The sequence below is a fragment of the Pleurodeles waltl genome, chromosome 6, assembly GCF_031143425.1.
Source record: "Pleurodeles waltl isolate 20211129_DDA chromosome 6, aPleWal1.hap1.20221129, whole genome shotgun sequence".
In the NCBI taxonomy this organism is placed as follows: Eukaryota; Metazoa; Chordata; class Amphibia; order Caudata; family Salamandridae; genus Pleurodeles; species Pleurodeles waltl.
Genome location: NC_090445.1, coordinates 1,309,352,395 through 1,309,366,583, shown reverse-complemented (window position 1 = coordinate 1,309,366,583; position 14,189 = coordinate 1,309,352,395). Strand labels below are relative to the sequence as shown.

General features: G+C 48.3%; 1 protein-coding gene across 3 annotated transcripts in view; it reads left to right on the top strand.

Annotated features, from left to right (window-relative positions):
- GRID1 (glutamate ionotropic receptor delta type subunit 1) overlaps nt 1-14,189 on the top strand; it is a 2,731,706-nt gene that overhangs the window by 1,184,119 nt on the left and 1,533,398 nt on the right. The gene's annotated exons all lie outside the window — the stretch shown is intronic.

Sequence of the window (14,189 nt, the reverse complement as noted above, 5' to 3'; positions counted from 1 at the left end):
GGAGGCACACCTACCTCCCACCAGGTCAGAGTTTAACCTCTGAACCTGGGTATCCAACCCAGAGTCAGCACTCTGAGGTTGAACAATTGCCTGGCACGCCAGGACTTTCTGGAGGGCACACTGACCCTCCACCAGGTCAGAGTTTAACCTCTGAACTGGGCCATTCAACTCAGAGTTACCACCCTGAAGTAGAACAATCGCCTGGCACGCCAGGACTTCCTGGAGGGCACACTGACCCTCCACCAGGTCAGAGTTTAACCTCGGAACCTGGTTCTCCAACCTAGGGTCACCATCCTGAGGTTGGACAACTGCCTGGCACACCAGGGCTTTCTGGGGGGCACACCTACCCCCCACCAGGTCAGAGGTTAACCTCTGAACCTGGATATCCAACCCAGAGTCACCACCCTGAGGTTGAACCATTGCCTGGCAGGCCAGGACTTTCAGGGAGGCACACCTACCTCCCACCAGGTCAGAGTTTAACCTCTGAGCCTGGTTCTCCAACCCAGGGTTACCACCCTGAGGTTGAACCATTGCCTGGTATACCAGGACTTTCTGGGGGGCACACCTACCCCCCACCAGGTCAGAGTTTGACCTCTGAACCGGGTTAGCCAACCCAGAGTCACCACCCTGAGGTTGGGCAATTGCCTGGCACCCCAGGACTTTCTGGGAGGCACACCTACCTCCCACCAGGTCAGAGTTTAACTTCTGAACCTGGCCATCCAACCCAGAGTCGACACCCTGAGGTTGGACAACTGCCAGGAACGCCAGGACTTTCTGGGGGGCACACCTACCCCCCACCAGGTCAGAGTTTGACCTCTTCACCTGGTAAGCCAACCCAGAGTCACCACCCTGAGGTTGAGCCATTGCCTGGCATGCCAGGACTTCCTGGGGGGCACTCTCACCCCCCACAAGGGACACGCTGTCCCCAAGGGCCACACAAGAGTCTGGTTGGCGCAGGTCTCCCGACCTCTGCCCATCCGGCAGAGTCTGGGTTTCCCCCAAACCAGAAACGGTCTCACCTGGGTCATTCCTGGGGGGCTCTGCTCTCAGAGCTGACCCCTGACTTTCAAGATCCTCCACTGGGGTCTGCCACCCCCTCTCAACCCTATGTCTGGACTTCTGCACCCCCCCACTAGGAGTGGTACTGCCAGACACCAGAACTGTTGGGATGCTGTCTACAGTCATCCCCCCAAGTTCTTCTGACACTGCAGGGCTTCCCTCAAAAGGTGGCCCTACGGTACAGGTTAGGCTCTGAGACCTACCTGGGACACTACAATCCTCTCCCACCTCACTTGGTCGGGAATCACCTAGACCACTCCCTTCAGGAGCACCCCCAAATGCCTCTTCAGACTCTCTGGTACTCACCCAAAAGTCTGCCTCCACTGTAAGTTCCCTGGGGTCAGAGAACTCACACTCCACCTGGTGTTGGCGTAGCTCTGGAAAATAAGGACCAGACATATGCTCTCCAGCAATTACATCACTCTGCCCTTCACATGTATTAACCACAGTACCCTTCACCCAACCACCTAGTAACTCAGCCTTGGAAAAGCACTGTATATCACCCTCTTGAGACTGGTGAGACAGTTTCTGTCTGTCCCTGTCACTCAACCCAAACTCTTCTGGGATGTCTCGACACTCTATATCCAGGACGTCCACCAGGGGGGAACCCTTTTCTCTGTCACTCTCTGCTAGAGTCAGTAAAGTGTCCCTCCCCCCAGTAGGAATATGACTCCCTGTGCCAGTTCCCCAATTCTTCTCAGGGACCCTGTGCATAACGGGAACTACCTCATACCCTTGAACTGCCTGGGGTGTGTCAACTCCCTTCTTCAAGTTGGGCACCACATCTCTGGGCTTGTGCCCTTCTTCAGCAGTACTAGATGCAAGATTTTTGCTGCCACCATCTGAACTGGACTCAGCCCTTCCGGCCTTCAGTTTCAGCTCTTTACAGCTCAGCTCTTGAGCTGCAATCTTTTCTTCTTCCAGGGCTAAGAGACTTGCTGCCTCAGCCCTTTCCAGCTGCTCATCTAGCTCTTCAAAACACCGCTCTAGAGCCATGAGCCATTCTTTTTTCACTGGGTCTCTTTCCTCATCTGAGTCGTCCTCCTCCTCCTCTGAGGGGTACTTAGTCATTTGGTTTCTTGCTGCCTCTCTCTCTGCCCATCTGTCTTCCTCCCAGACTATGTAGGCATGTAGCATCTCTGCTTTAGTAGATCTCTTTGCTACAGGAAGGCCACATTCTCTGCAAAGCTTCCTTAGGTCAGCCTTAGTGAGGTGGTCAGTAGGCAAAAAGAAGTAGGTAAGCGATCCCATTCTGATAGGATCTTACCAGCAAAAACCAAAATCCAAAGTCCAAAATATCAATAGTATATCCAGGAGGACATCAGAGACCAAAAGTCAAAAAAAGATAAAAAAATCAAGTTGACCTTCAACTGTGGGTAGGTAGTGAAATACTTAGCTACTGTATGTCACTGCACAAACACAAGTCCTATCCTCACCGCTGATCACCAATGTTAGAAATGGGGTTTTTGGTTGGCAGATAGGTTGCCCTCTGTCCAAGCAAGAACCCTCACTCTAGTCAGGGTAAGTCACACACAATCCAAAATAAGCCTGTGCTCACCCTCCGGTAGCTTGGCACGAGCAGTCAGGCTTAACTTAGAAGGCAATGTGTAAAGCATTTGTGCAATAAATCATACAACACCATAGTATAACACCACAAAAATACACCACACAGGGTTTAGAAAAATATAGAATATTTATCTGGATAATTGTAGGTCAAAACGATCAAAGTTGCAATACGAATTTGTAAAGATATCACTGAAAAGTGATATTAAGAGTCTTTAAGTCTTTAAAAAGCAATAAAGTGTCTTTCAAGCACAGAGTACCTGGTTTCTGGTGGGAAATCTCCTCAGAGGGCCACAGGAGAAGAGATGCGTGGAAAAAGGGGTGTGTGCGTCGTTTTCCGCTCAGCACACACAGACTTGCGTCGTTCTTTTCCACGCGGGGAAGTCGGGCGTCGTTTTCCGGCGCGCAGACAGTCTCTTTTTGTGGATCGCGGGGATTACCAGATGTCCCGGGTCTGTGCGTGGGTTCTCCTGCTTATTTTCCGGCTGCGCGTCGTTCTGCGGGGCTGCGCGTCGAAGTTTCGATCTCACGGTAGGCGTCGCGTCGATTTCTCCTTGGAAGTCGGGCGTCGTTTTCCTTGCGAGGCCGTGCGTCGAAATTTTGGTCTCACGGCAGGCGTCGCGTCGATTTCTCCTTGGAAGTCGGGCGGCGTTGTCCTTGCGAGGCCGTGCGTCAAAGTTTCGCACTCACGGTGGGCGTCGCGTCGATTTCTCCTTGGAAGTCGGGCGGCTTTGTCCTTGCGAGGTTGTGCGTCGAAGTCTCGATCGTCCCGAGGGCGTCGCGTTGATCAGCGTCGGTGTGCGGCGTTTTTCTCGCCGCGAAACAAGCTGTGCGTCGAAATTTTCGGCGCACGGAGCGTCCACGTGAAAGGCAGAAGTCTTTTTGGTCCTGAGACTTCAAGGAACAGGAGGCAAGCTCTATCCAAGCCCTTGGAGAGCACTTTCACAGCCAGACAAGAGTTCAGCAAGGCAGCAGGGCAACAGCAAGACAGCAGTCCTTTGGAGAAAGCAGACAGGTGAGTCCTTTGAGCAGCCAGGCAGTTCTTCTTGGCAGGATGTAGTTTCTGGTTCAGGTTTCTTCTCCAGCAAGTGTCTGATGAGGTAGGGCAGAGGCCCTGTTTTATACTAAGTTGTGCCTTTGAAGTGGGGGTGATTTCAAAGAGTCTCTAAGAAATGCACCAAGTTCCCTTTCAGCTCAATCCTGTCTGCCAGAGTCCCAGTAGGGGGTGTGGCAGTCCTTTGTGTGAGGGCAGGCCCTCCACCCTCCCAGCCCAGGAAGACCCATTCAAAATGCAGATGTATGCAAGTGAGGCTGAGTACCCTGTGTTTGGGGTGTGTCTGAGTGAATGCACAAGGAGCTGTCAACTAAACCTAGCCAGACGTGGATTGAAGGGCACAACAAGATTTTAGTGCAAAGAAATGCTCACTTTCTAAAAGTGGCATTTCTAGAATAGTAATATTAAATCCGACTTCACCAGTCAGCAGGATTTTGTATTACCATTCTGGCCATACTAAATATGACCTTCCTGCTCCTTTCAGATCAGCAGCTGCCACTTCAACAGTGTATGAGGGCAGCCCCAATGTTAGCCTATGAAGGGAGCAGGCCTCACAGTAGTGTAAAAACGAATTTAGGAGTTTTACACTACCAGGACATATAACTACACAGGTACATGTCCTGCCTTTTACCTACACAGCACCCTGCTCCAGGGGTTACCTAGGGCACACATTAGGGATGACTTATATGTAGAAAAAAGGGGAGTTCTAGGCTTGGCAAGTACTTTTAAATGCCAAGTCGAAGTGGCAGTGAAACTGCACACACAGGCCTTGCAATGGCAGGCCTGAGACAAGGTTAAGGGGCTACTGAGGTGGGTGGCACAACCAGTGCTGCAGGCCCACTAGTAGCATTTAATCTACATGCCCCAGGCACATGTAGTGCACTCTACTAGGGACTTACAGGTAAATTAAATAGTCAATCATGGATAAACCAATCAATAGTACAATTTACACAGAGAGCATATGCACTTTAGCACTGGTTAGCAGTGGTAAAGTGCTCAGAGGTCAAAAGCCAACAACAGCAGGTCAGAAAAAATAGGAGGAAGGAGGCAAAAAGTTTGGGGATGTCCCTGTCAAAAAGCCAGGTCCAACACCAACGTTGTTCAACGTATACATGGCCCCCCTCGCATGACTGGCCCGTCAACACAACCTCAGCATCATCTCCTACGCCGACGACACCCAGCTCGTCCTCTCCCTGACCAAAGATCCGCTCACCGCCAAAACCAACCTCCACAAGGGACTAAAATCCATCGCCGAGTGGATGAGCAACAGCCGCCTGAAGCTCAACTCCGACAAGACGGAAGTCCTCATCCTCGGACGCACCCCCTCGGCCTGGAACGACTCCTGGTGGCCCACCGCCCTCGGACCCCCACCCACCCCAGCCAGCCACGCACGAAACCTCTGCGTCATCCTTGACTCTGCTCTTACCATGTCCAAACAGATCAACGCTGTCTCCTCTTCTTGTTTCAACACCCTCCGCATGCTCCGCAGGATCTTCAAGTGGATTCCAACAGGAACCAGGAAGACGGTGACTCAAGCCCTCGTCAGTAGCAGACTTGACTACGGCAACGCACTCTACACAGGCATCCCAACAAAAGACATCAAACGTCTCCAACGCATCCAGAACGCATCCGCCTGCCTGATCCTCGACATACCCCACCGATGTCAAATCTCCCCGCACCTGAAGGACCTCCACTGGAAAAAAGGATCACCTTCAAACTCCTCATCAACGCACACAAGGCACTACACAACACCGGACCCACCTACCTGAACACCAGACTCAACTTCTACGTCCCCACACGTCAACTCCGCTCGGCCAACCTCGCCCTCGCCATCGTCCCCCGAATCCAGCGAAAGACCTCTGGCGGCAGATCCTTCTCCTTCCTCGCCGCCAAGACCTGGAACTCTCTCCCCACCTCACTACGCCAGACCCAGGACCTCCTCACCTTCAGGAGACTCCTCAAGACATGGCTCTTCGAACGCTAGCAGCACCCCCCCCCCCCCCGACCCCCCTTCAGCGCCTCGAAACCCTGTCGGGTACATAGCGCGCTTTATAAATTCTTGATTGATTGATTGATTGGTCAACCTTCTACCTGCTTCCATGCCTTAGTCTTACATTTGTAAATTGCCATTGTGGATTCCTAAATATATTTATTGTTATTTAAGAGATGCCAGCGAGAGAGTTTGGAAAAGCGCAACTGAGAAAGGGTTTCATGCACTTAAGATTATGTTAAACAACGATCTGTGAATATAAGTGCAGGCATAATTGCTTATGGGCACAGGTGAGAGTCTGAAATTCTCCAGAGTCGCATACCACTGAGACCTCAAAAATGTCTCCGTCTTGGGGTTAACATAATGAACGCTCAAAAGGGAACAGCATAACCTCAATCATGGTTCTTGTTGAGAGATGGGTCGTAAGATAGAAGAGAGGCAGCCACGTCTTCCATACTTCAAAACAGGTTATTGATGTTGTAGCATGGTGTTTTTGTAAGATTCTGGTCAATCCGGCTTTTTCAGATAGGAGTGGAAAAAATGCAGCTTGCTTCGACATGCTGGATTTTACATGTTAAAAGGGTCCATCGCATCTAGCAATGTCTTCACACTTGTAGGCACGCTGGTAGTGCAATCAGAGTGCTTAGACTGTGCTAATTCATATACTCTTGCTTAAAAGAGGGTTAGTGATACACGAAAGTTCGATGAACAGAGGCACAAAAGGCACCTCAATGCAGAATTTACAATTATAATGTTTAAATGGAGAAATGGCAAATTGTAATCCGTGAACCTTGATAGTCCAGTTGTCATTGCTCAACATTTTCTTTTTATGAGGTATGTCATGCATAAATGGGCATCATTTATAGGTCTATAGGGGTTGCAGTTGCGACCCTGTCTTGCCCCCTGCCACACATGGCAATGTCTTTGCAGCCCCTGGCCTTAGAAGTGACACAATTAGTGTCAAGAAAACAGGGCAAACACGGCTTTATGGACCTTGTTGGGGATCCACTTTCCTTGTTTTCTTGCAATTTTTTATTACACTAATAGTGAATAATTCATGTTATATTATTCACTATTGGTGGAATAAAGAATGGAATGAAGTACAATTAGCTGGAATATGACTCTCCCTGGCAGCTAAGGTAAGTAAAAAAATTATTTTAGATGGATGTTTATGTGAGAGAATGAGGGTGTATGTGTGTAAGCACCTGTGTGTGTGAAAGTAAAGATCAAATGGTGTGTTACGTCACAGGATGGGTGGATCCATGTCATATTTTATTTATAGCAATAGAGAAGGATGATGGACGGAGTGCTGACAATGCAAACACTCACCCCCACTCACAGATCTGGGTTTAATCCATCATTCTTTTGCTCGCCATGGCACCCCAGTGTGGACCCAGCCATATGCAATCAGTCTTGACCCTGTGCTTCATGGCAACAGTCCAGCCCGAACTGCCAGGCCAGATCCTCCCTGAACCAGAAACAAGCATCCTGAGACCAGTTTCAGGGTATCACCCTTCTTCAGCCAGGCTAGCTTGATTCCAGTGGCACAGTGAGCATGGGACCCACGTCTGGGCATACCCTTCCCACTTAGGGCAACTTTAGCAACACAAAAGGATGATGGACGGAGTGCTGACAATGCAAACACTCACACCCAGTCACAGATCTGGGTTTAATCCATCGTTCTTTTGCTCACCATGCCACCCCAGTTTGGACCCAGCCATATGCAAATCAGTCTTGACCCTGTTCCTCATGGGAACAGTCCAGCCTGAACTGCCGGGCCAGGTCCTCCCTGACCGGAGACCGGAAACAAGCATCCTGGGACCGGTTTCAGGGTATCACCCTTCTTCAGCCAGGCTAGCTTGATTCCAGTGGCACAGTGAGCAATTTTATTTATATCCACATTACATATCTAGGACACCTTCAGAGTTAAGAAAAATGTGCCACTCTCTAAAACAGAAAGCAGCCACCAAAGAAAACTTCTGGGCTTTAATATCGGACGTATTTAATATTTATTCAAAATAAAGCTGGCGTGAGCTTGACTTAAATTGAGAATCTTTTAACAGAACACGGTGTTCGCCTCATTGTACATTCCAGCGGGCATGGCGTTTTGTTCAGACCTCTGTCTGGACATGATACTTTTCATAAAACATTACGACGATTATCAGACTCCTAATCTTATGCAAACAAATTGTCATATGAACGTAAGAGGCAGATAAATATTGTGTATATAGATGTGTTGTCTGGCGGAGCTTGCCACCAATAAAAAACAGACCAAAGATTTCTTTATTTCAGTGTACTTACTTTAGGAGCATTGTTCTTGTTAATTGGCTTTACAGGGTGCAGTGTCTTTGAAGGAGACATTCTTTCTGGACTGGCTAGGAGCCAGATATAATATCAGCCGTCAGCATGCAAGCAAAGGTTGCTTTGTCTACATGGTCACCACACACAGCACGTCCTAGGCTTTCCCTTTACACAGGCTGCCAAGTTGCACTGGTTTGTATGCACACCCCACTGCGGATCACGAAGAAGCTCATTCAGATGTCTTAAATGCTGAAGAACGGACCCAGGATGTAATGCTCCCTATTTCCTTTTCAAAATGGCAGCCTCCTTTATCACTGATATATTAAAAAAAATAAATACGGCCAGGTGGAGCGAAATCCAGTGCAAAATACATTGACTAAGCGTTCTCCCGCCGCATTTTGATCAAATATGCACAATTCTGACTTTCTGCATGTGAATGAATAATTTCTATAATCCAAGACCCTTATATGTAAAACGCCACCGCAGGAGAAATGAACTGTTGTTAGAGATTCACTAACATCCATTACTCAATGGTTTGAGGGGACCGCGGAATACCTATTTGCAGCACTCATGAAACACCTTTGAATAGGAAGGTGCTCCGTATCATGTGCCGTACCGAATACAATAACACCATATCCGAGCTTTCTAGGGACTGTAATCTTAATCCTTCTTGTGGAGGGAGTCACAAGCATCTTCTGAAAGGAGACGCAGAGCCCACCTGTAGGTGCATCAAGGTTGGCTGCCATGTTAACATTATGGGAGAACCCCTGAAACATATTTGCGTCACTGTAGACACTCATGCACCAATTTTACTTCAGGCAGCGAGAGAGAATAGCAAATTATTTTGTGTCATTCAGTACCTTCCCAGTGATCGTCACCCCTACTCGGCATGAGCAGATTTACCCTGATGTTCCTGTGACTGTAGCCTTTTTAGACGGCTCTCAAGGATAAGTAAGTTATTACCTTCAAAACTCAACTCTCGCAATTTCCAACACGTGATCTGTTCTTCATTGGCATACGCCATTGAAAGCATGCAATTAATTTCATTTTGTGAGCACTGCGGCTCACAAATACCACTGGGTCTATTCATAGGCAAATCCCCTGCCGAAATCTCTACCCACAGAGATTTACCGTTGTGTTCAGGTGGAGATCTCTGCATGGAAGATGTTCACCAATATTGTGTAGAGCTCTCTATTTCGGTTTCGATTCGGTTTCGATTCGGTTTAGATTAGTTCAACATCCTCAAATTAGGGGGATGGAAAATCATATGACTGCATTTATGACAGCATAACCACTACAGAAAGCATTATGCCAGTTTGGAAACTTCTTGGGCACCCGACACTCCTGAGGCAGAGAACTTCAAATGTTAAGGAATAGGAAAGCCAAAACTTAATACCTCACTTACATAAAGCATGAAAAATTTAACTAGTACCATAATCTAACTTGTCTTCCTCTAGGGTTACCTCACAAACAGGAAGCAAAAGACCACCTGTAGAACCTAAAATTTATCCTAGTCTGCTTAAGAGAAAAAGGAACCTTCATGAGAAGGAGAAGTACCTGGGGGTTACCTTTAGTTTTCATCAGTATAGGGAACTGTATGGTTTGTCTCCATACAACCTAAGAGAGGTACTTAGGCCCAGATTTATACTTTTTGCCACAGAACTGCACAAACGCAGTTTTGCAGCAAAAAGTATAACGTCAGCCTGCGTCTTTCCACAGCGCCAGCCGTGCGCCATCCTAAAGGAATGGAGCAAGCCGGAGCCAACCCAGGGCTAGCATCTTAAAAAAGGTGCTATTTGGGTGGGGGTGGCGGTAGGGAAGGAGGGGGTTGTGCGTCAAGAAATCACTCTAGCCTGGTTAGAGGCCAAAAAAATGCCTCTAACCAGATTAGCGCCATTTCCTGTCACATAACCACCAAAAACATGACTTCAGTCTTAGGAAAGACAGGAATCATGCCCACCACTCCAATGGCCAGCACAGGGGACAAGTGTCCCCTGGAGATGGCCACTGCACCCTGTGCCATGCAGGGGGCTCCAAGTTAGGGCCCGTTGGCAAAAAATAAACTAAAAAATACTTACCCTACGTATCTGGGATGGGGTCCCCCATCCTCCAGTGTCCCTCTGGAGGGGGTGGGGGTGTTCCTGGGGCTTGGGGAGAGCACATGTGGACCCATTTCCAAGGTGTTTAACCATGGAAATGGGTCCACATGTCCCCTAATGCCTGGTGTGGCCCAGGCATTAAGTAATGGTGCAAAGCAAGCTTCCCACCATTATTTAGCCCCTCCTCCCACCTGTGCATCATTTTAGCATGGGGGATAAATATGGGGGCATGGGGATAGCACCACTTTAGATTGGAGCACCTACCTTGCATCTCATTGACCCAAGGTAGGTGCACGCATCCAAATAATGGTACAAACTACTATATTTAGACGTTAGATATGTCTAATGTCAAAATATAAATATGGATTTAGGTTTGCACCGAATTTGCTTAAATAAATGACACCAAATTCAGCACAACTGAAGTATAAATATGGGCCTTATGTTGCAATATCTGTCAGGTATTGATGGGTGTGAGAAAGCACTGCCTATCAAATCCCTTTCCCCATTGCAGAGTCATGTGTTTTGGATGAATGTGAATCCTGGTTGCATTATGTGTATTACATTATTTCTACTTTAAGTTGTAATAAATATTTTTATTGGATTTAAATTGTTTTACTGTTTTACTCCCCTTTGCAGTATGTTGAAGATCTTGAATGTGTCTGAAACTTGGCTACGGGATGTTTATTATATTACTTGTACATTATAGAAAATATGTAATTAATAAAAATGTGGTAATAACTAGAATAAATGAAATCCACATTTAATAAGAAAGCATAACTCAGTTTTTACATTCAAAATAATAAAAAAATAGAACTTCATTCAAATTAGGAAAATAATTACAAAAAGTGTTTTAGCATTGAGATTTAATAAATTAGAGTAAAAAAGTATATTTTATATTCATTATTTTAAAATTTCCCCATCTGATGTTACTGTTATTCCCCACATCCACCTATGAAGGTGTGTTGTAGTACTAGTGATTGGTCATGTGTAGAGTTTGACTTACTCCAAAGTTTGGCTGAAGTTAATTTGAGCTTGTTTTGTCAGTAATGCGTCCATTACTTACGATAATGGCATTACTCCTAGTCCTACTCCCTCGCCTTCCTTTAACCAATGAGGCTTCCTGCCTCCCCCTAGACCCTCCCTTCCCCTTTCAAAATCCCCCCCACCCCCACCACCTCCTGTACAAAAACAAGCACAAGCAGCAACTCAGGCGGCCCGTACCGGGGGGGCGGGAGGGAACAGAAAGGAAGGCGAGGGAGTAGGACTAGGAGTAATGACATTATCGTAAGTAATGGACGCATTACCTCCCGTCCCTCCCTCGCCTTCCTTTAACCAATGAGACATAGCAAGAGAAAACAGGAGACGGACACTGAGTTGCAATAAGTTTAATTACAATTCATAAAGACCATCGCGATCCTTCCCCCCCTATTACATCATAGAGGATAAGACACGGTAACCCAATACCGACTCCAAACTTCCCAAGTCCGCTAGCCTATAATGCCGAACAAATGTTGAAGGAGAGGCTCAAGTGGCGGCCCTGCAAATTTCCACCACTGAAGCACCCTGAAGCTCAGCCACCATAGCCACCATACCCCTGGTAGAATGGCCTTGAATCCCCTGGGGAGGAACCACCTCTTTCAATGAATAAGCCAACAGAATCAAGGAGCGAACCCACCGACTCAACGAAGCCGTGGAAGGCTTCTCACCCTTCCGGGCCGGACCGAAATTTACAAAAAGAGAATCACCTTTACGGAAAGGAGCCACAACACACAGATACTCCAACAAGGCCCTGCGCACATCCAAAGAATGTAACAGAACCTCCTCATCCGAGGAAGGATTCGGACAAAATGAAGGAAGGATGACCTCCTGGCGAGCATGGAAAGAAGAATTAACTTTCGGAACAAAAGAAGGAACCGGAACAAGCACCAACCTTACAAAAAGGAAAAGAACAGGCCAAGGCCCCCAGTTCCCCTAAACGGCGGGCTAATGTAATGGCCACCAGAAAGAAAGACTTCAAAGAAAGATGACGCAAGTCACAGTCCCCCAGAGGTTCAAAAGGGGCAGCAGTCAATGCATCCAAAACTAAGGAAAGATCCCAGGAAGGAAAAGAACGTACTGGGCGAGGAAACAAGTTAGGAAGACCCTGAAAAAACCTAGGCATCAAATGGACCTCATCCGACAGATTACGTCAAGGACCCCTAAATGACTGAATAGCCGCCCACTGCACCCGCAGAGAAGCCACCGAGAAACCCATTTGTGCACCATCCTGCAAAAATTGCATCACATCAAAAATAGAAGTGAACGTAGGATCCAACTTATGCCGGAAACACCAAGAAGAAAAAACTTTCCACTGTCTACCATAAGAAATCAAAGTGGAACGCCGCCTTGAAGCCAGTAAAGTAGAACTCAAAGCTACTGGCACCCCCAAACCCGTCAAACCCCATCATTCAACTTCCAGGCCGTCAAGTACAACCTCCTCAACGACCCCTTCGAGAGGCAAGGAAACTCCATGGGAGATGGACAAAGAGGGAGAGGCCACATCCGACCGGACGCCATCAACTGCAGCAACGGAAACCAATTCGCCCTCGGCCAATGGGGTGCAATCAAGATAACCCTGGCTCCCAAATGACGAACTCTCAACAGAAAAGCCCGGAGCAGCTGAAATAGCAGGAAAGCGTACAAAAGACCCCGAGGCCAAGGACACGACATCCCGTCCACCTCCCAAGCCTGAGGACAACGAAACCGGGAGCAGAAGCGACTGAGTTTCGCATTCTCTGGAGACGCAAACACATCCATCACCGGAAGACCACAGAGGCGAACAAGATGAAAAAACAGCGACCCCCCGGAGGGAGAAAAGTTGCGAGGAAGGAATCACCCTGCTTAGAAGATCCGCCCGAACATTGACCACCCCTCGAATGTAGGTGGCACGGAGTGAAGGAACCCATTCCTGAGCCCACACAAAAATATTTCTTGCCAGACTGAACAGAGCCCTCGACCTGGTCCGCCCCTGCCGGTTTACATAAGTTTTGGTTACTAAGTTGTCTGTCCGAATAAGAACCGCAACTCGTTTCAGGGATACCTGGAAATGAATCAGAGCCAACAACACTGCTTTCAATTCTCGCCAATTTGACGACCGATTGGCCTCCAGCGGGGACCAAAACCCCTGAATCTGCACCGACCCCATCCAAGCATCCCAACCGGAGAGGCTGGCATCCGTCATTATCACAACTGAGATTGGAGGAGACAAATACACCCCCACCTGAAGATGATTGGACACCAACCACCATCCCAACTCCCTGCGTATCAACCCTGACCCCGGAATCCGAGTCCACAGAGAACCAGACTCTGGAGCCCACCGCCTTAGGAACCAGTTCATTAGGCAAAGAAGATGGAATTGCGCCCAGGGAACCAGAAAAATCACTGACGCCAAACGACCCTGCAGACGTAACCATAGAAGCGCTCGGGGGCAGACTGCGACACGATCGCCCTCACCAGGGACTGGAGGACACATAACCGCTTTTCCGACATAGTCACCAAACCTTGATGAATCAGAAACCGAGCCCCTAGAAACACCAGATCTTGGGAAGGTACCAAATCTGACTTCCCCCAGTTGATCAAAAACCTGTGGCTTTGCAGGACCACCAGAACCCGGGCCACATGCCTCCGCAACTGGACCTGTGTGCGTGCATGTATTAGGATATCGTCCAGATAAGGATGAATAAACACCCCTTCGGAATGCAGAAGAGCCACCAGAGGGGCCAGCACCTTGGTGAAAATTCGGGGAGATGACTTGAGGCCGAAAGGCAGCACACAAAACTGATAATGCTCCAGGCCTACTGCAAACCGTAGGAACCGCTGAGAAGACCTCGCCACTGGAACATGGAGGTACGCATCCTGCAGATCCAGAGATGCCAGAAAATCCCCCTGACTGACCATCGGAAAAATAGTCTGAATTGACAGCATGCAGAAATGTACAGTCTTGATCCAAGCATTCACTCCTTTCAGATTGAGGACAGGCCGAAAACCCCCTGACACCTTCTGAACCAGAAACGAGACTGAATAAGTGCCCAGACCCCTTTCTCCCACAGGAACTCGGGAAATGGCCCCCTTGAGAAGCGAGTCT